Raw genomic sequence first — 18,985 nt, forward strand, 5'->3', positions numbered from 1 at the left:
GAGTCAGCCGTCATACTGTTGAAAAGGATGAGCGGAAAGAGGCCTTTCCTTGGATGAGACCAGAAGTGGTCTGTTTGTTTGTTTTTTTTTGTCTTTTTGCTATTTCTTTGGGCCGCTCCTGCGGCATATGGAGGTTCCCAGGCTAGGAGTCGAATCGGAGCTGTAGCCACTGGCCTACGCCAGAGCCACAGCAACGCGGGATCTGAGCCGCGTCTGCAACCTACACCACAGCTCACGGCAACGCCAGATCCTTAACCCACTGAGCAAGGGCAGGGACCGAACCCGCAACCTCATGGTTCCTAGTCGGATTCGTTAACCACTGCGCCATGACGGGAACTCCCAGAAGTGGTCTGAGTTCTTGAGGCCGAGGGCAGACAGGAGTCAGCCAGGTTCCCTGCCTTCTCTTCTCATTCTAGGGACAGTTGAAGATGACTCAGGGCTCCTCCTTGCTAGGGCTTTACTCACCTGGTGCTCATTCTCATGACCCTCTCTCCTGCTCACTCCAGACTCTAAGCACTGCTTCCCTACCACCTTGGCCTTTAGCCTGTGGCTTACTGGGAGGGGGGCATGTCTCTGCATGCTGCTGGCTCCCGGGCATCTGGGTGCCACGTTTGTGCACAGCTGGCTGGACCACTCTGCTACTGGCTACCTGCCTGTGTCCATCTCCCTTTGACCTCAGGGACACTGGACGTCACAGGACTCCTTTCCATCCCTGTATTTTTTTCTCCCCTTATCTCCCCCTCCTCAGATCTGCTGGTTTTCTTCCTTCCTCCCTCCTTCCCTTCCTTCCTAAACAAATATTTGTTCCTCTTTATAAATCATAATCTTTTTATTTTAAAATAAACCTCAGAAAATCACACAAAACAAATATACGGCTTTGTGAGTCACTACAATATCAGTAGCCTTGTAACCACCACCTAGGACACAAAGTACAACTTTGCCAGCCACCTCAGAAGTCCTTCCACTTGCCCCATGTCAATCACAGCCCCTCCCTCGCCCAAAATGCAACCACTAGAATCTTCCCCTGTATATAGAGACAGAGTTCCCATTTATTGAGGAGTAACTTCCTGCCAGGACTATACTAAGCATACTCTGTGTGTGGTATAACAATCTGACGAATTAGGTGCCATTGTTCCCATTTCAGAGAGGCAGAAATCGAACTTCAGAAATGTGTGGAAATGTATCCAAGGTCACATGATGCTGGAACCGGGACTGTTACCCTGGTGTATCTAACTTCCAATCCTGTGTTTTCTTCCTCTGCCTGCCTTTGTGCTGAACCTTCCAGCTGAGCTCTGAATAGTGCCCTCTGCAGGAGGCAGACTGACTTTGTGAACTTAGCAGTTGTCGCAGACCTAAATCCAGTGGCCATGCCGATAGAGTAGTAATGCTGCAACAGCTGATCCTCGCTAGCTCTGTGATGTTGATTCTTGCCCTGTGGCCTGAGGCAAGCGTTTCCTGAAACCTTTGGAAAGAAGGAAAACCACTCAGCTGAGAGAGGGAGAGGGAGGCAGAGAGAGAGAGAGTGTGTGTCAACACATTTGCAACTGTCTGTATTCTCTCCTTGTCATCTGATGCTAACATCCTTCCATTACCCAATGGGAAAATAAACAGTGAATGGCCACACCAGTTAAACTGTTTAATTACGTAGGTTGGGAAGAATGACATTTGTGTACATTCCCCAAAGACATGGATTAAAGCAGTGACCTTTCCCTTGGTGTGAAACTAATTTGTTGTGTTTTGGAACTCTGATCGTTTCAGTCAGGCCAGGCATTTTGTTGCTCTGATGTTTATGTCTAAAAGATTGGAGATGAGGCCGAACGGAGCTCCATGTTAGGCTGGACTGATTTGTATATTAGCATTTGCTAAAACATCCCCAGCTGAAATGTATTTCCAAAGAAGTGTGTCTTCCTATAGCCGTCCCTGGCATTTTGTGGATTTGTTTGAATGTAAATGTATCCGAAGACATCAAAGGAATAAGAAAAATGACACTTACTATGAGTCACCGAGTGGGAAAAATTGCCCATGGATCAACAATGACTATTAAACAGACATAGCATCATTTATGGGGCGAGTGTTCTTTTTTATAATTAAACATCTGGAACCAGAAAAAAGAAATCGTGGAACTAAATGTCAGGTGTCACATTGTGAGAGCTTTATTAATTGCTCATTAGTAAACTTCATTAATTCTTAATTAACTTCATTATACTGTTTCTCTCCAGTGAGGTTAGGGCTCTGTTAGTCAAAACACAGACATATTCGGATTATATTCTTCTCCTTCAGTGGCTATTTTGAAATGTATTGTTGATATTTCCATAGTTATTGAAATGTTTGAAAAATTTAAAAATGCACGTACCAACTCAACTTCTATTTATTTAGGCTCTAGGAACTTCGGGCTGATTTTTCTTTCACGAGTACAGAAAAAGTCAGTTAAAATTGGTAGGACTGTGAGAAAAGATGCATCGTTAATGTGAAACCCTTGAATTTCAAAGGAGACATGGTACGACAAGCTCCCCACACCTCGTTTCAAGAGGAGAAATAATGGTGCTCAAACATATTGTGCCTCTGAAGCTTCGGTGAGCCCCACCAGCCCCCACCAAAGACATGAAACTCATGATTTTCATTCAGTGTGATGGGTTTGGGGCTGCAGTTTGGATTTTTTTTTTTTTTTTTTTGGGAAAAGGATAAAAATCACCAGATAAAGTCTATTTGATGTGGCATTTAAAGAGAGAAAACATCCAGTAGATTCCCCATAGGCAGCAACAGTGGATTTCTAGTGAAATAAGATCAGATGTTTATTTTCAAAAGGATCCAAACCCTAACCAAAATATACTCTATTTGATGAACAGAAACTTTCTTAGACAACAAAATCACTAGCTGTATAAACATGCCAGGAGCTGTTCATCTGCTTCTAACAGGAACCCCTTTACCTCAGCTGAGGGGAATGCTATTAAGTTGTAACCAACAGAGCTTCTTAGGCTCTGCTTACTTGCCTGCTGCCACCACCCCAGCTTCCTGCTGTCCCTGATACTCAATCCCCTTCCCCCATCCATCTCTCCCAGGACACAGTGGTGGCCCAAGGTGGCTCCACTTGCTCTATCATGTCAGGAGCTGGGCCAGATCTTATTACTTCTCTCCATCTCCAAAGCCCCGATATTCCCCTTTGGACAAGGACTTCAATGCAGATCTGTTGGCTTGCAATGAGCTCCCTGGGAGAGTCTTGAAACTCCTCTTTCCTCGCACACTCTCTTCTCTCAAGTTGGGCTGAAAAGACAGAGTAGTTTCATTTTCCCACACATTCCAGGCTGAGCCTCCTTGGAGAGAACTGCTGCAGCTCCATTATTCTTGGCTGGCTACCGAAAACTCAAATCTACCTTTTCATTATATGGGCTCCCAGCCGCTCTACTGCATTTATATTTTCCATGATCAACTAGCACCATTGGTACTGTAAATTAGGTAGCTATAAAAACACACAAGGGAGGTAACATATTTGGTCATGTTTTTATTCAGATCTGTTTGCTTGAGGAGTTCCCGTCGTGGCACAGCAGAAAAGAATCTGATGAGGGGAGTTCCCGTCGTGGCGCAGTGGTTAACGAATCCGACTAGGAACCATGAGGTTGCGGGTTCGGTCCCTGCCCTTGCTCAGTGGGTTAATGATCCGGCATTGCCGTGAGCTGTGGTGTAGGTTGCAGACGCGGCTCGGATCCCGCGTTGCTGTGGCTCTGGCGTAGGCCAGTGGCTACAGCTCCGATTGGACCCCTAGCCTGGGAATCTCCATATGCCACGGGAGCGGCCCAAGAAACAGCAACAATAACAAAAGACAAAAAAGACAAAAAGACAGAAAAAAAAAATCTGATGAGGAACCATGAGGTTGCAGGTTCAATCCCTGGCCTTGCTCAGTGGGTTAAGGATCTGGCGTTGCTGAGAGCTGTGGTGTAGGTCGCACACGTGGCTTGGATCCTGCATTGCTGTGGCTGTGGTGTAGCCTGGAAGCTGTAGCTCTGATTGGACCCCCTACCCTGGTAACCTCCATATGCTGTGGGTACAGCCCTCAAAAGCAAGAAAAAAAAAATGTCTGCTTAAAGACACATTTTCCTCACCTCTGAAGCCTGACTGGTGTTTTTCAAGGTCACAGATTTGTCAGGCACAAATTTGCTTTGAGTGTCAGGTGCTTAATGGACAGCATCCATTACCCAAGAAAGCCAAAAACCAGGAAAAAAATTTTCCCTCTAACATTTGAAGATTGTGGACTGATGACACGACTATGAGAGTGAACAGCAATGGAAGGCTGCTAACCAGTCATGTGACACTTTTTACACTTGGTTCTAGAGGGCAGGATAACTAAGCTTAAATGATAGATAGCTCATGGAAATGGCAGTAACTGATGAGATTTCTATACAGTCGGCAGAGTTATTCCAGGAAGAAAATTCTGGAAACAAGGAAAGAGGGAGAATTTGTTGTCCCTAGTCTTTTTCTGCTGAAGGAGGTCTGCCATTGCTCTGACAACACCCTACACCAGCTTTCTCTGAGGTTGATGCATCCAAGGATGTCCCTGTCTGCTCTAGGGTTTGTGTCCTTTTAAACCAAGCAGTTCCAGGACCCTGGGGTCACTTTCAATCCCAGGGAGCTAGGAGTGTCATACGTGCTTCTGAGAGGCTCTCCAGTCTACAGGTTGGATATTCTCACGAGGAGGTCTATGGAGGAGCTTCCGAAGAGCTTTTTGTTTCACTTAGTTTTTGCCTCTCTTTTCCTCTTTCTGGCTGGGTTGGAGGTGAGATCTTGAAAGAGCCTTTTCCTTTCTCTTCCTCCATCCTGACCTCCCAGGGCTGCCTTATACAAGCAGGTGGAACAGGCTGAGGGGTATGGCTTAAGCAGCAGTCCTCAGCCTTGGCAGCATGTTGGTACCATCTGGAGAGCTTTCAAAATACTGATGCCTGGGTCCCACCCCCAGAGGTTCTGATCTAGTTGTCCTAGGTGGTGGCTTGTGTGTTGGGATTTTTAAAAGTTCCCCAGGTGACACCCAGATGCAGGCTGAGAGAGCGAGCGTTTTGTATTTTAATAAATAATAATTTATTTATTTTAATAAGTTCTTGCAGAACACTTTCAGGTTGACACTTTGTAACCCAACCGCCCGGAAGATTTTGGAAGCATCGGAACCGTGGGTCAAGCCTGCCAGTGAGTCTGCTTGGAGTTCAGTCCTGTCACAAAGCACTTCACTGTGCTTATGTTCCTGTAAATTCTGTATTTCTGTGACTTGAGATAAGGCAGTCTCCTTTCCTCCCTGAGCTTCCCCAGGGTTCCTGGGCCCCAAAATGTCGCCCTAAGGATCCCAGGCCTGTGTTGGCCCTGCTGGTCTCCTTTCTGTGGTTTGTCACAAAGGGAAGAGACTTTGCCTTAGAGGCTAAGTGAAGTCCTCAACCAGAAAAGAGTCTTGCCTGAAGCTGGGGAGTACTTCGCCTGTATTCGTTTCCTCTACATGCTGCAACAAATTTCATAAACTTGGTGGCTTGAAAGCCGCAGAAATGTCTCCTTTCACAGTTCTGGAGGCCAGAAGTCCAAAATCAGGGGCTAGCAGGCCTGCACTACCTCTGCAGCCTCTAGGGAAGGGTGCCTTCCTAGCCTCTCTGTGCTTCTGGTGGCTGCCAGCATTTTTTGGCTTGTGGCCATATTACTCCACTCCCTTCCTTGGTAGCAGGTCCTGTTGCCTCCTCTTCTGCTTGTCAAATCTCATTTATTTCTCTCTCCCTGTTGTTGTTTGTTTGTTTGTTTTTGGCCACACTGTTGCATGTGGGAAGTTCCTGGGCCAGGGATCAAACCTGTGCCACAGCAGTGACCTGAGCCGCTGCAGTGATGATGCTGGATCCCCAGCCTAGTGTGCCACGAGTGAACTCTTTATCTCGCTCTTTTAAGGACACTTATAATTGCATTTAGAGTCCACTCAGATAATCCAGGATAATTTCCCTATTTAAAAACTATTATTTTATTGTTTTTAATTGAAGAATGGTTAATTTACAATATTGTGTTAGTTTCAGGTGTACAGCAAAGGGGTTCAATTATATATGTGTGTATATATATATATATGTATTTTTCAGATTGTTTTCTGTCATAGGTTATTGTAAGCTATTGAATATAATTCCCTGTGCTATACAGTAAATCCTCATTGCTTATCTATAAAACCCCTACTTTAATCATACTTGCAAAGCTCCGTGTCCATATAAGGTAATAGTCATAGGTTCTGGGGATTAGGATGTGAACATCTTTCTTTTTCTTTACTTTGAGAGTTATGTTTTATTTGGTAGACATTCTGAGGACTCAAGCCTCTGATAGAGCATTTCAGATAATACGGAGAAACTGTTACGAAGAGGAAAGGGGAGGAGCCAGGATATAAGGAAATTTTTGCAAAAGAGTACATGTAGTCAGAATATCAACATCACTGTTTTTTGTTTTTCAGCCTCTTGGTCTATTTTGTTTTCATGGCCTACATTGTTGTTGTTGGTTTTTTAAAAATTATTTCCCCAATCCAATGTTTTTCTTTCTACCGTACAGCATGGTGACCCAGTTACACATACATGTACACCTTCTATTTTCTCACATGATCAGGCTCCAGCATAAGTGACTAGACATCGTTCCCAGGGCTACACAGCAGGCTCTCATTGCTAATTCATTCTAAAGGCAATATCTTTCTTTTATTTTAAAGTATAGCTGACTTACAGCATTGTGCCAATTTCTGCTCTACAGTCAAGTGACCCAGTCATACAAACACATACATTCCCTTTCTTATATTCTCTTCCATCATGGTCTGTCCCAAGAGACTGGATAGAGTTCCCTGTGCTGTACAGTAGGACCTCCTTGCTTATCCATCCTAAATGGAATAGTTTGCATCTATTACCCCCAAACTCCCCGTCTATCCCACTCCTTCCCCCTTCCTCCTTGGCACCCACAAGTCTGTTCTCTCTGTCTGTGAGTCTGTTTCTGTTCTGTAGATATGTTCATTTGTGCTATATCTTAGATTCCACATATAAGTGATCTCATATGGTATCTAAATTTCTCTGACTTCACTTAGTATGATAATCTCTAGTTGCATCCATGTTGCTGCAAATGGCATGATTTCATTCTTTTTAAATGGCTGAGTAGTATTCCATTGTATGCATGTAGGATGTGGATATCTTTCAAGGGGCCCTCTTTCATTCTATCATACCTCCTCAAGCCAAGAAAGGGTGGCATTGAGAGGGTGAGCTGGTGCTGTCATGGGAGCATATTCCAAAGAGATGGTCAAAGCCTGGCTGAGGAGCTAGGGCACAGAGCTAAATGGAGCTCTGAGGGACAGAAGTGAAGGTCTGGACAGTTCTGCAAATAGTTGGGGATGGGGCTGTGTGAGGGGGAGAGGGGGAAGCAATGCCCATGGCTGGGTTGGTGCCTGTTTCTAGGGGAGGAGGGTCTTAAGAAGAATCAGCCTCTCAGGAGCCGGCTTGATGCTGCCTCTCTGTGAACGCACAGAGCCAGTAGGAAGACTCTATGTACCTGCATAGATATAAGGGCTCACCCCACATCTCTGTCTTGCCTTTATCCATTCATGCCATCGAAAGGCCTACTCACGTGTTCCTTTCACCCCATGAGAATTCCCACTACCTGTTCCTTCTAAGGTGCCCGTGGCCCTGTCCCCAAGTGTGCCCAGATCTCTAACTTAGCCTTTCCAAGGTTAGTCAATTGCAGTAAGGTAGGAAAGGAAAGGTTGATTGGGGGTGGGGGGATGAAAATTCAGAGTTCTCTTGGACTTGACTTCAACCCTTTACTTTCTACTGGAAGGTTGTTCTCTTTGTAGCAAAGACGACGGAATCAGTAGCAAACATGGTGTGGAAACTTCTTACGGTGTTTGACTTTATAATGCTTTCAGTGACTGAACTGGGGACGTGGTTGGCCAAAACAATGTTTTCTTGGATTTTGCCTTCCTTGTAGCCTTGAATGTATGTTTTTAAAAGCCAAACATTAATACCATATTTAAGCTGTTATCATTTCAAAGTCACTGGAAGGACAAAAGAGCACCTAATCCTTGGCTAAATCTCGTAACTCATGGTACCATCCAAGACAGAGACCTTAACAATTCGAGGAGCTACTTTTACACCTTTCTGGCTTTAGCTTACTCTCTGGAGAAAATGAAAAAAGGGTTTTCAGAATGCCACCGTCTTTCAAATTAAAAAAAAAAATCAGTATGGTTGATTTACAATATTAGTTTCAAGTGCATGGCATAGTGATTCAGTATTTTCATAGGTTATGCTCCATTAAATGTTACTACAAACTAATGGCTATATTTCCCTTTGCTGTACAACGTAGTCTTCTTGCTTGTTTATTTTATACATGGTAGTTTGTATCTCTTAATGCCATACTACTATCTTGCCCCTCCCTCCTCCCCTCTCCCCACTGGTAACCACTAGTTTTGTTTTCTCTATTGTGAGTCCCTTTCTATTTTGCTGTATACATATTTGTTTTATTTTTTAGGTTCCACAAATAAGGGACATCATATAGTATTTGTCTTTCTCTGACTTATTTCACTAAGCATATTACTCTCTAGGTCTATCCATGTTTCTGCAAATATGTATTCATTTTTTATGACTGAGTAATATTCCGGTGTGTGTATGTATGTGAGTACCGCTTCTTTATCCAAGTGTTGATGAACACTTGGGTTGCTTCCATACCTTGCTATTGTGCATAGTGCTGCAGTGATGGTTGGTTGCCATGTGTCTGTTCAAATTAGTGTTTTTGTTTTTTTCTGGATATATACCTGGGAGTGGAATTGCTGGATCATACAGTCACTCTGTTTTTTGGGGCTTTTTCAGGGGTGTACCTGTGGCATGTGGAAGTTCCTGGGCCAGGGATTGAACCTGAGCCGCTGCAGTGACAACGGCGGATCCTTAACCAGCTGCGCCATAAGAGAACTCCTATTTTTAGTGTTTTGAGGAACCGCCATACTGTTTTCCACAGTGGCTGCACCAATATTACATTTCCATTAACAGTGTAAAAAGGGTCCCTTTTCTTCATATCATCAGCATTTGTTACTGGTGGACTTCCGATGATGGCCATTCTGACAGTTGTGAGGTGATAGCTTATTGTGGTTTTGATTTGCATTTCTTTGATGATGAGCCATGTTGAGCCTTTTGTCATGTGCCTATTGGCTAGCTGTTTATCCTTCTTTGGAAAACTGTCTATTCAGGCCTTCTGCCTATTTTGTAATTGAGTTGTTGGTTTTCTTGACATCGCGTTGTATGAGCTGTTTGTGTATTTTGAATATTAAGCCCTGTGGGTCACCTCATTTGCAAATATTTTCCTCCCATTCCATAGGTTGTCTTTCCATTTCGTACATGGTTTTTGTTTGTTTGTTTGTTTTTGCTGTGGAAAAGCTTTTAAGATTAATTAGGCCCCATTTGTTTATTTTTCTGATCTTTCTTTTGCCTTAGACAGATCCAAAGATATATTGCTGTGATTTATGTCACAGAATGTTCTATGTTCTCTTTTAGGAGTTTTCTGGTTTCAGGTCTTACAGTTAGGTCTTTTATATCTATTGGGTGTGTTATTTTAAACGGTGCAAGGAAATGTTCTAATCTCATTCTTTCACATGTGGCTGTCCAGTTTTCCCACCATCTCCTTGCACTGGGTGGGGCTTCTTCGGAAAAGGCCTTCAACCAGGGTCTCTTTTTTTCAAAACCTGGAATCACAGACATCAGTTGCCATACACGTAGCTCACAGCTCACTCACATAGTTATCCAACTGCCCACTTTGCCCAGGAAGAGCAGGAGGAAAGGTAACACCCCTTTTAGGAAGGAAAAGTGCATTCCATATTTGGAAGGTGCCTTTGTAGACTAAGAGCTAGAGTCTCCAGGGGCTGCTCTCTGCAGTCTGATTTCCCACAGAGATAGCGCCAAGGGCATCTAGAAAACCAGCCTCTAAACCCTGCACTCACTGAGGCAGACAGACCCAGGTCCGCAGCAGAGAGATTCAGAACATGTGAAAGCCAGGATGAAAATATGAACAACCAGAGAGGATCCAGTTCAAATTAGTCCCACAGAGAAAGACAACTACCATTTGATATCACTTATATATGTGGAAGCTAAAATATGATACAAATGATAGAGTTGCTGCTGTAGTGCAGCGGGTTAAGGGTCCAGCATTGTCTCTGCTGCCGCTTGGATCTCTGCTGAGGCATGGGTTCAATCCCCAGTGGGTTAAGGATCTGGCATTGCTGCAGCTGTGGTCACAGCTGCAGCTCAAATTCAGCCCCTAGCCTAGCACCTGATACAACTTCCATGTGTCAGGGGTGCAGCAAAAAAAACCCAAAAAACAAAAGACCTTTCTTTACAAAACAGAAAGAGACTCATAGACGTAGAAAACAAATTTATGGTTACCAAAGGGGAAAGGGAGGGGGGAGGGTTAAGTTAGGAGGTGGGGAACAATAGACACATACTAGTATATAGAAAATGAATAAACAAAGAGGATTTTTTTTTAATTTATTTTCTGTCTTTTGTCCTTTTAGGGCTGCACCCACGGCATACGGAGGTTCCCAGGCAAGGGGTCCAGTCGGAGCTGTAGCTGCCGGCCTACGCCACAGCCACAGCATTGCAGATCTGAGCAGCGTCTGCGACCTACACCACAGCTCAGGGCAGCCCCGGATCCTTAACCCACTGAGTGAGGCCAGGGATCAAACCCGCAACCTCACGGTTCCTAATTGGATTCATTTCTGCTGCGCCACGACAGGAACTCCAACAACAAGGATTTACTGTATACCGTATGGACCTATATTCAATATCTTATAATAACCTGTAATGGAAAAGAATCTATACCTGTATACCTGAAAGTAAGATAATATAAATCAACTATAGTTTAATAAATTTTTTTAAATTAAAAAGTGTACTTTCATCTCTATTGATTTCCCTTGTTGTGGGCATTTTATTAAAATGGAATCATATACGACTTTTTGCGACTGGCTTCTTTTATTCAGCATAAGGTTTTCAAAGTTTATCCAAGCTTGGGAGTTCCACTGTGGCACAGGGGACACGAACCTGACTAATATCCAGGAGGACGTGGGTTTGATCCCTGTCCTCGCTTAGCAAGTCAAGGATCTGGTGTTGCTGTGAGCTGTGGTGTAGGTCACAGATGCTGCTTGGATCTGCTGTGGCTGTGACTATGGTGTAGGCTGGTAGCTGTAGTGCCATTTCAACCCCTAGCCTGGGAACTTCACATGCCACAGGTGTGGGCCTAAAAAGCAAAAAAAAAAAAAAAAAAAAAAAAAACTCATCCAAGTTATAACATATATATATATTTATTTATTTATTCCTTTTTATGACTGAATAGTATTCTATTGTATGGACATAACACCTTTGTTTAGCTATTTATCCATTGATGGGCATTTGGGTTGTTTCCTCCTTTTGACTAGTGTACAAGTACCTGTTTGTGTCCCTGCTTTTTTTTTTTTTTTTTTTGTGGCCTTTTAGGGCCACACCTGCAGCATATGGAGGTTCCCAGGCTAGGGGTCGAATCGGAGCTGTAGCTGCTGGCCTACACCACAGCCACAGCAACACAGGATCCCAACTGCATCTGTGACCTACACCACAGCTCACGGCAATGCACGATCCTTAACCCACTGAATGAGGTCAGGGATTGAACCCGAAACCTCATGGTTCCTAGCCAGATTCGTTTCCACTGTGCCATGATGGGAACTCCTGTGTCCCTACTTTGAATCCTTTTGAATATATACCCAGGCATGGAATTGTTGGGCTATATGGTAATTCTGTTTGGCTTTTTGAGATATTGCCAAACCATGTACAAGTTTGTATGTGGATGTGTGTTTTCAATTCTCGTAGGTATATTTGACCTAACACTCAAATTGTTGGGTCATATGATACCTCTGTGTTTGACATTTTGAGGAACGGCCAGATGAGTTTCCAAAATAGCTGCACAAGTTTACATCGGCATCAGCAGTGTAGGGAGCTCCAATTTCTCTACATCCCTGCCATCACTTATTCTTTTCCTTCTTTTTTTTTTTTTAAATATTTATCCTAACGGGTATGAAGTGGTATCTCATTATGGTTTTGATTTGCATTTCCCTAGTGGCTAATGGCAGTGTTGAGCATCTTTTCAAGAATTTTTTGGCCATTTGTAAATCTTTGAATAAATGTCTATTCAGATCCTTTGCACATTTAAAAAATTGAGTTTTTAGCCTTTTTATTGAGTTGTAAAAATTCTATGTTTTTGATATATATCCCTTATGAGACATGGTTTGAAAATACATTTTCCCATCCTGTGAATTGTCTTTTCATTTTCTTGATGGTTTCCTTTGAAGAACAGACTTGTTTTTTCTTTTTTATTTATTTATTTTTTGGCCACATCTGTGGAATGTGGAAGTTCCTGGACCAGGGATTGAATATGTGCCATAGCAACAACTCAAGCCACTGCAGTGATACTGCTGGATTCTTTGTTTTACTTGTTTGTTTGCTTTTTAGGGCCGCACCCTCGGCATATGGAGGTTCCCAGGCTAGGGGTCAAATCAGCGCTACAGCTGCCAGCCTATGCCACAGCCACAGCAACATCAGATCTGAGTCACATCTTCGACCTACACCACAGGCAGTGCTGGATTCTTAACCCACTGAGCCACTGGGGGACTCCAAAGTGCACACTTTTAAATTTCAACAATGTCCAGTGCACGTATTTGTTGTTATTTGTGCTTTTGATGTTATATCTGAGTAACCACTGCCAAATCAAATGTCATATGGATTTACTCTTGCGTTTTTTTTCCCAATAAAGTTTATTGTTTTAGCTCTCCTGTTTAAGTCTTTGATGTATTTTGAGTTAATTTTTACATATGGTGTGAGGTAGGGGTCCAATTCATTCTTGTGCATGTGGATATCCACTCGTCCCGACATCATTTGTTTTTTGTTTTTGTCTTTTTAAGTTTTATTGGAATATAATTGACTCAGTTGTATTAATCTCAGGCATATAGTACAGTAAATCAGCTATACACATATATACATATCCATTCTTTTTCAGATCCTTTTCCCAAACAAGCTACCACATAGTAAATCTCCCTGTGCTATACAGTAGGTGTAGTTATCCATTGATTCCATATATAATAGTATGTATCAATCCCAACCCTGTAATTTATCCCTCCCCACCCCCCATGTTTCCCCAAGTTTGGTTTTGAAATCTTTTGAGTCTGTTTCTGTTTTGTAAGTTCTATTGTATCATTTCTATATTAGATTCAACATTTTAATGATCTCATATGATAATTTGTCTTTCTCTGACTTACTTAGTATGTTAATTTCTAGGTCCATCCATGTTCCAGCACCATTTGTTGAAATAGACTATTCTTTTTCCATTGACTGGTCTTGGCACCTTTGTCAAAAATCAATGTATAGGAGTTTCCACGGTGGCACAGTGGGTTAAGAATCTAACTACAGTGGCTCTGGTTGCTGTAGGGGTGTGGGCTCAATCCTCAGCCTGACTCAGTGGGTTAAAGAATCTGGTGTTGCCTGCAGCTGCAGCTCAGGTCACAGCTGTGGCTTGGATTCAATCTCTGGCACAAGAACTTTGTATGCTGCAGGTGTGCCCATAAACGGAAAGAAAATCAATGTATACGTTTATTTCTGGACTCTCAGATCTATTCCATCGATTTATATGTTCAGTACTATAGTGTCTTGGTTTCGTTGCTTTATAGTAGTAAGTTTTGAAATGGGGAAGTGTAATTCATCCAACTTTGTTCTTCTTTTTCAATACTGTTTTATGAGTCCTCTGCATTTCCATATGAATTTTAGGATCAGCTTGTTAATTTCTGTCCAAGAAAAGACTGGCTGGGATCTTGATAGGAATGGTGATGCATCTATAGAGCAATTTGGAGAGTATTTACCATCTTTGCCTCTTTGGATTTTTTCAATAGCACCAGGCCCTGCTAGCTTCCCTATCAGTGCCAGGCATTTAGGGTGGCAGGTGTTGGAATAGCCAGAGAAGCCAATATTTTCCCATGATTTGAATTTCATATTAGTCCTAGGCTGTACTGTCCATTTTCAGAAGCCACTGGCCACCTGTAGCTATTGAGCATTTGAAATGTTGCAAGTCCAAAGTGAGATGTGCTATATGTACATTGTAAAGACATATCTGATTTCAAAGATTTGTACCCCAAAGGAAAATATTTCATAAATATTGATTATATATTGAAATGATATTTTATGTATTACTTTAAAATATGCTATTGAAATGATTTTCACCTGTTTCATTTTACTTTTTTAATGTGTCCTAGAAAATTAAAAATAGCTGCATGGCTTGTGTTATATGTCTGTCGGTCATCATTCGTCTAGGGGTTCTTAACATGGAGTTAACTTAGGCCATGGCGTGAGATTTAGGATATCCTGGAATGCTCTGAACATCTGTGCAAAATCTTGTATGCATGGGTCTGTGTTATTTATTGCTGTGTTACAAAGTATCCCATAATTTAGCAGCTTAAAAAACCAAGTATTTATTATCACATGATTCTGTGTGACAGGAACCCAGGTGTGGCTTAGCTGGTGCCTCAGGCTTAGAGTCTTTCATAGGCTGCAGTTGAAACCGAAGCACCTCTGACTCAAACCCAGCCTAAACTCAGATTGGGACTTCAACCCATGTTTTTTTAATTAGAATCACTTACCTGGTGATCCGGACTTATTGAGGCTCAGGTTCTTTGTATCTCAGCACAGAAGGAATTCAGCGAGAGGCAGAGTGATGGGCAAGAAATAATTTATTAAGATAGGATGCTTGTGAGGGATACAAGCAGGCAGGCAAGGAGGCTCTGCCCCAAGGGTTAGGCGGGCTACATTTTTGTAATCCAAGGAAAGTGGGGAGGGGGAAGAGACCTCCTTTTCTCATTCTTTGAGTGGATGTCAGGCGTACATCAATAGCTCCTCCTTTGTATTGGCTACGAGTATTTGACCCTATGAAGTCAAACTAGGACCGTCGTGCTTATTCACATTGGCAGAAGGGTGGGAACAGATGCTAACATATGTTAAATCATCTCAGGTTTCCATATCATGAGGGTCTCCTACTTTGGAATGTCTCTTTCCCTTAAATTCACGTCCTTGGTGTCCCCATCATGGCGCAGCAGACACAAATCCAACTAGTAGCCTGAGGATGAGGGTTTGATCCCTGGCCTTGCTCAGTGGGTTAAGGATCCGGTGTTGCTGTGAGCTGTGGTGTAGGTCGCAGACATGGCTTGGATCCTGCATGGCTGTGGCTGTGGCGTAGGCCGGCAGCTGTAGCTTGGGTTCAACCCCTAGCCTGGGACTTCCATATGCTGCGGGTGTGGCCCTAAAAAGCAAACAAAAATAATAAAATAAAATTCATGTCCTTGGTTCTAAGGCTCATTATCTTGCTGAACTTGAATGCAGGCCTCATTTTATGCAGGCTTCACTTAATGACCTGAGGCATAGCTCATGCTTTTATTTATGGTTTTATAGTTGAGCAAGTCTGCTTCCTTCCACAGTGTTCAGAGGGCTTACTTGAGCGATTATTAACTTACGGTGGTCTCCCCAAAATTCTCTCTCTGTCTTTGTTCCCCTACTGGGACTTCTACAACTACCTGGGTAATTATCCTACTCTATCACAACCAAGTATCGGCCCGTGCTGCTTTCATCTCAGGGCTTGTCTGAAACTGAGTCTGCTTCTATACTCACTTGCATGGCTGTTGGCAAGACTCAGTTCCTTGCTAGCTATTGTCCAGAGACATTCGTTTTTTTGCCGTGTGAGTCTCTTCGCTGTGTACCTTACAACATGGTAGCTGGCTTCTTCAGTAAGAGCAAGCAAGCAAGATGCAAGTTATGGTCTTTTGTTGTTATTGTTGCTATGGGAAAATATACATAAGGAAGCCATAGTCTTTTTATAACTTAACCTCATCTCTTTTTGCCACATACTATTCGTTAGAAATAAGTCACTAAGTCCAGCTTCTACTCAACAGGAAAGAATTACTCAGGGGTGTGAATATCAAGGGAATATTGGGAGCCTTCATAGAGGTTGCCTGTCACAGGGTATCTGTGCTATTTTTTTCTAGAGAGACCTAAGCTGTCATATGATTCTCAAGGACTTCTTGTACCATCCTCAGTGCTCCCCCTCACCCCCAGGTTAAGAGCTAGTTCGGAATGCTATGGTGCGATGGGATCAGCAGCATCTTGTGAGCACGGGGACGTGGGTTTGATCCCTGGCCTGGCACAGTGGGTTAGGGGTCTGGCCTTGCTGCAGCTGTGGCTCAAATCTGATCCCTGGCCTGGGAACTCCATGTGCGTGGGGCAGCCAAAAAAAGAGGAAAACCGAAAAAACCCAAAGTTATACTTCAGTGAAATGAGATGACAAGGTCTGTTTTCCCGCAATTTATGTAGTTTTCCCCCAGGCTCATTCCATTTTCTCAGCTGCTGATATCCTGGGTTCCCACCGTGGGGATTCACCTCTCAGAAAGGCCTGATGGATAGTCCCATGCTTTTCTGTGACAACAGATTTGAGATGCAAATGTAGGTTGCTCTGGTCCAGATGGTTTTCCAGGGTCTGGAGCCTTCTCTGGAAGAGCCCAGTTTCTCCCCACGGTCTCTCGGGCAGGGTCCTCAGTACTCCAGAGCCAGCCAGGGCCTCTGGAGATGGTTTACTGCGGCCCTGGGGGAGCCACATCCTTGTGGCCCCAACACTTAGCGTCGCTAGCGTTATGTTTCCAACCCACTTAGCTCCTGCTGCAGATGAGGGTCGCTTTCTCCCCACTTCCCAGCCTCTGTCAACCTCTCCTTTTGGTTCTAAGAACCAAGTGCATGAACCCCTCCTACAGCTGTGATTTCCAAAGGCCTTGGCCAAGCCTCAGTGACAGGGGGGGGGGGGGTGTATAAAAGGGAATGCCCAGCCTCCTTATTCTGCCAGCAAGTGGAAGTGAAACAGTATGTTGGGCCAGATATGCTGTTATTCTTGGAAAATAGTTGCTGGAATCAGCGGTTGAATTCTCCCTCCCTCTAATGAAGGGCTGAGCACACATGAGGGAGGCCGCTCTCCAGATAAGTGCGTTACTAAGCTTCCAGGGCAAGAGGCCGGAGCCTGGACTTGAGTCATCGCAGAAGAAAAAGGCGGCGCCATGGGTGCAAATGTGTTTTTTCTTCTTCTGGGCCCTGGAGATGAATCTCCATCTGTTTCTCCAAGGAGAGTTCATGGCTTTTAGGGCTCGTAGGAAATACTTATTAGAATAAGCTCTCTATCGACTGCTCCAGCCCATCTTCCAGTTTCCAGGCAATTTAAGGATGCCGCAAGGTATTTATTGGTCCGATTCTCGTCGCCGGCACTGATGACAGGAGGGGTTAGAGGTAAGACGCCAGCGACTCTAAGATGATAGAGAAAGCTCTAGTTTCTGGCTTGGCCCATGCTGTTCTGTTTGTGATCCTCCCCACATGCTTAGGACCAAGAGAGCCCTGGGACTGGGAGCCAGGAGGCCAGGCTCTAGAACCATCCTCCATGTCCCCCATTTACCCTGTGGCCTGAATTTCCCCCTCTACTGGCTGAGGGGACTGGACTTGACCTCAAGGGCCTGCCTGCCCTGCCCCTGCATGACTTCTCTCTGTCCGTCCCTGGACGCAGCGGCCAGAGGGGGACATGCTGAGAATGAGGAAACCCAGCCTCCGGGCTGGCCGTGGAAGGGAGCTCTGCCAGTGCCCTTGTTTGAGAGGCAGAAGCTCAGCCACTCCCAGGCCCTGGCCAGACTCTCACTGGATCGCAGCCCCCTGGCAACCCCGGCTCCCACACCTCCAGCTACCATTCACAGCGGCCGCCCGGATCAGCACCGGGAAAACTGTGTTGGGGGCTCAAGGCAGGAGAACCATGCTCCCCAAGAGCTCAGACAGGGCTGAGATGCTCATTTCCCCGTGAAAACCAGCCCCTGAGAGTGAGGGGGCCCTCATCATCTAACTGATCCTTTTTTTTTTTTCCCCCAAATCTCACGTGTTTTATAAGAATGGTTAGTGGGTTTGGAATTATTACACGTGAAAAATGCCAGAAGATTTTTGGATAAGAAGCACTAGGCTCTGCATCTTCCAGAGAAGTCTTTGAGAGGAAGAATGTGGAAGGGGCCGGGCCTGGCTGGCTGCCCGCTCTGAAGCCTACGGTTTCATCTGGACTCGCAGGAACATTCTGGATGGCACCTTCTGAGGAGCGTGGCAGCCGAGGCCCATGGCATTTAGCTGCTGCGCTGCGCCTTTTAGATCTTGAGGCCAAACGCTAAGGGGCACCCTCAGAGGACCTTTGCTCTGAGCCCCATCTGCTGACTGGCTTCACCCCACCTGCCAAGTGGCCTTCTGGAAGGGGCCTGGGCCAGGTGGCGTGCGAAGGCCTTCTGAGTCACTCCTTCGGAGCTCAGACCAGGCCGAGAGGTGTGTTGTGAAGCCAGAGGAGCAGGGCCTGTGGCTTGCAGAGCGGGAGCGGGGAGCCGTGGATCAGCTCAGCCAAGCCCAGGAGCAGGACTCCCCGCAGGCCCCGTCCGGAGAGGGGGCGTCCTGTGTGGGCATGGGAGCGGGTGGACTGCCTGCCTGCCTGCCTGCCAGGAAAGCCACTCTGTAACTGAAGCTCTGGTCAGGGTTGACGGGGTGTGCAGGCCTGGCAGGCCCTTGGAGAACGCGCCTGCCTTTTCCCTTGGGTCTGTGGCTGGCTCAAGCACAGGCCTCAGCTGTTCTGGTCAGCTCTCGGGAAGCTTAAGTTTCCTCACAGTTTGGCTCTACATAACCTGATCTTTGTGTATTTTTTTGGTCTTTGTAGGGCCACACCCTCGGCATATGGAGGTTCCCAGGCCTAGGGGTCGAATTGGAGCTACAGCTCCCGGCCTGCACCACAGCCATGCAGCATCTGAGCTGCATCTGCGACCTACACCACAGCTCACGGCGACACCGGATCCTTAACCCACGGAGCGAGGCCAGGGGTCGAACCCACATCCTCATGGATACTAGTCTGGTTTGTTACTGCT

The 18,985-nt window shown here is 44.9% G+C and overlaps 1 long non-coding RNA gene across 2 annotated transcripts in view; it reads left to right on the top strand.

Moving 5' to 3' along the window:
* The window catches only part of LOC102164147 (uncharacterized), a 119,975-nt gene that overhangs the window by 77,235 nt on the left and 23,755 nt on the right, over positions 1-18,985 (top strand). The window contains exon 1 of one of the 2 annotated variants that reach the window (XR_309289.4): positions 17,158-17,339. The exons of the other annotated variant lie outside the window; for it this stretch is intronic. This is a non-coding gene — a long non-coding RNA (uncharacterized LOC102164147). Of the gene's footprint in view, positions 1-17,157; positions 17,340-18,985 lie in introns of those variants that run through there. 2 annotated transcript variants of the gene reach the window in all.

Source organism: Sus scrofa, chromosome X (genome assembly GCF_054392235.1).
Source record: "Sus scrofa isolate SSC_HxYL_T2T_F1_AM1 chromosome X, Sscrofa_HxYL_maternal_Yorkshire_Landrace_v2.0, whole genome shotgun sequence".
In the NCBI taxonomy this organism is placed as follows: Eukaryota; Metazoa; Chordata; class Mammalia; order Artiodactyla; family Suidae; genus Sus; species Sus scrofa.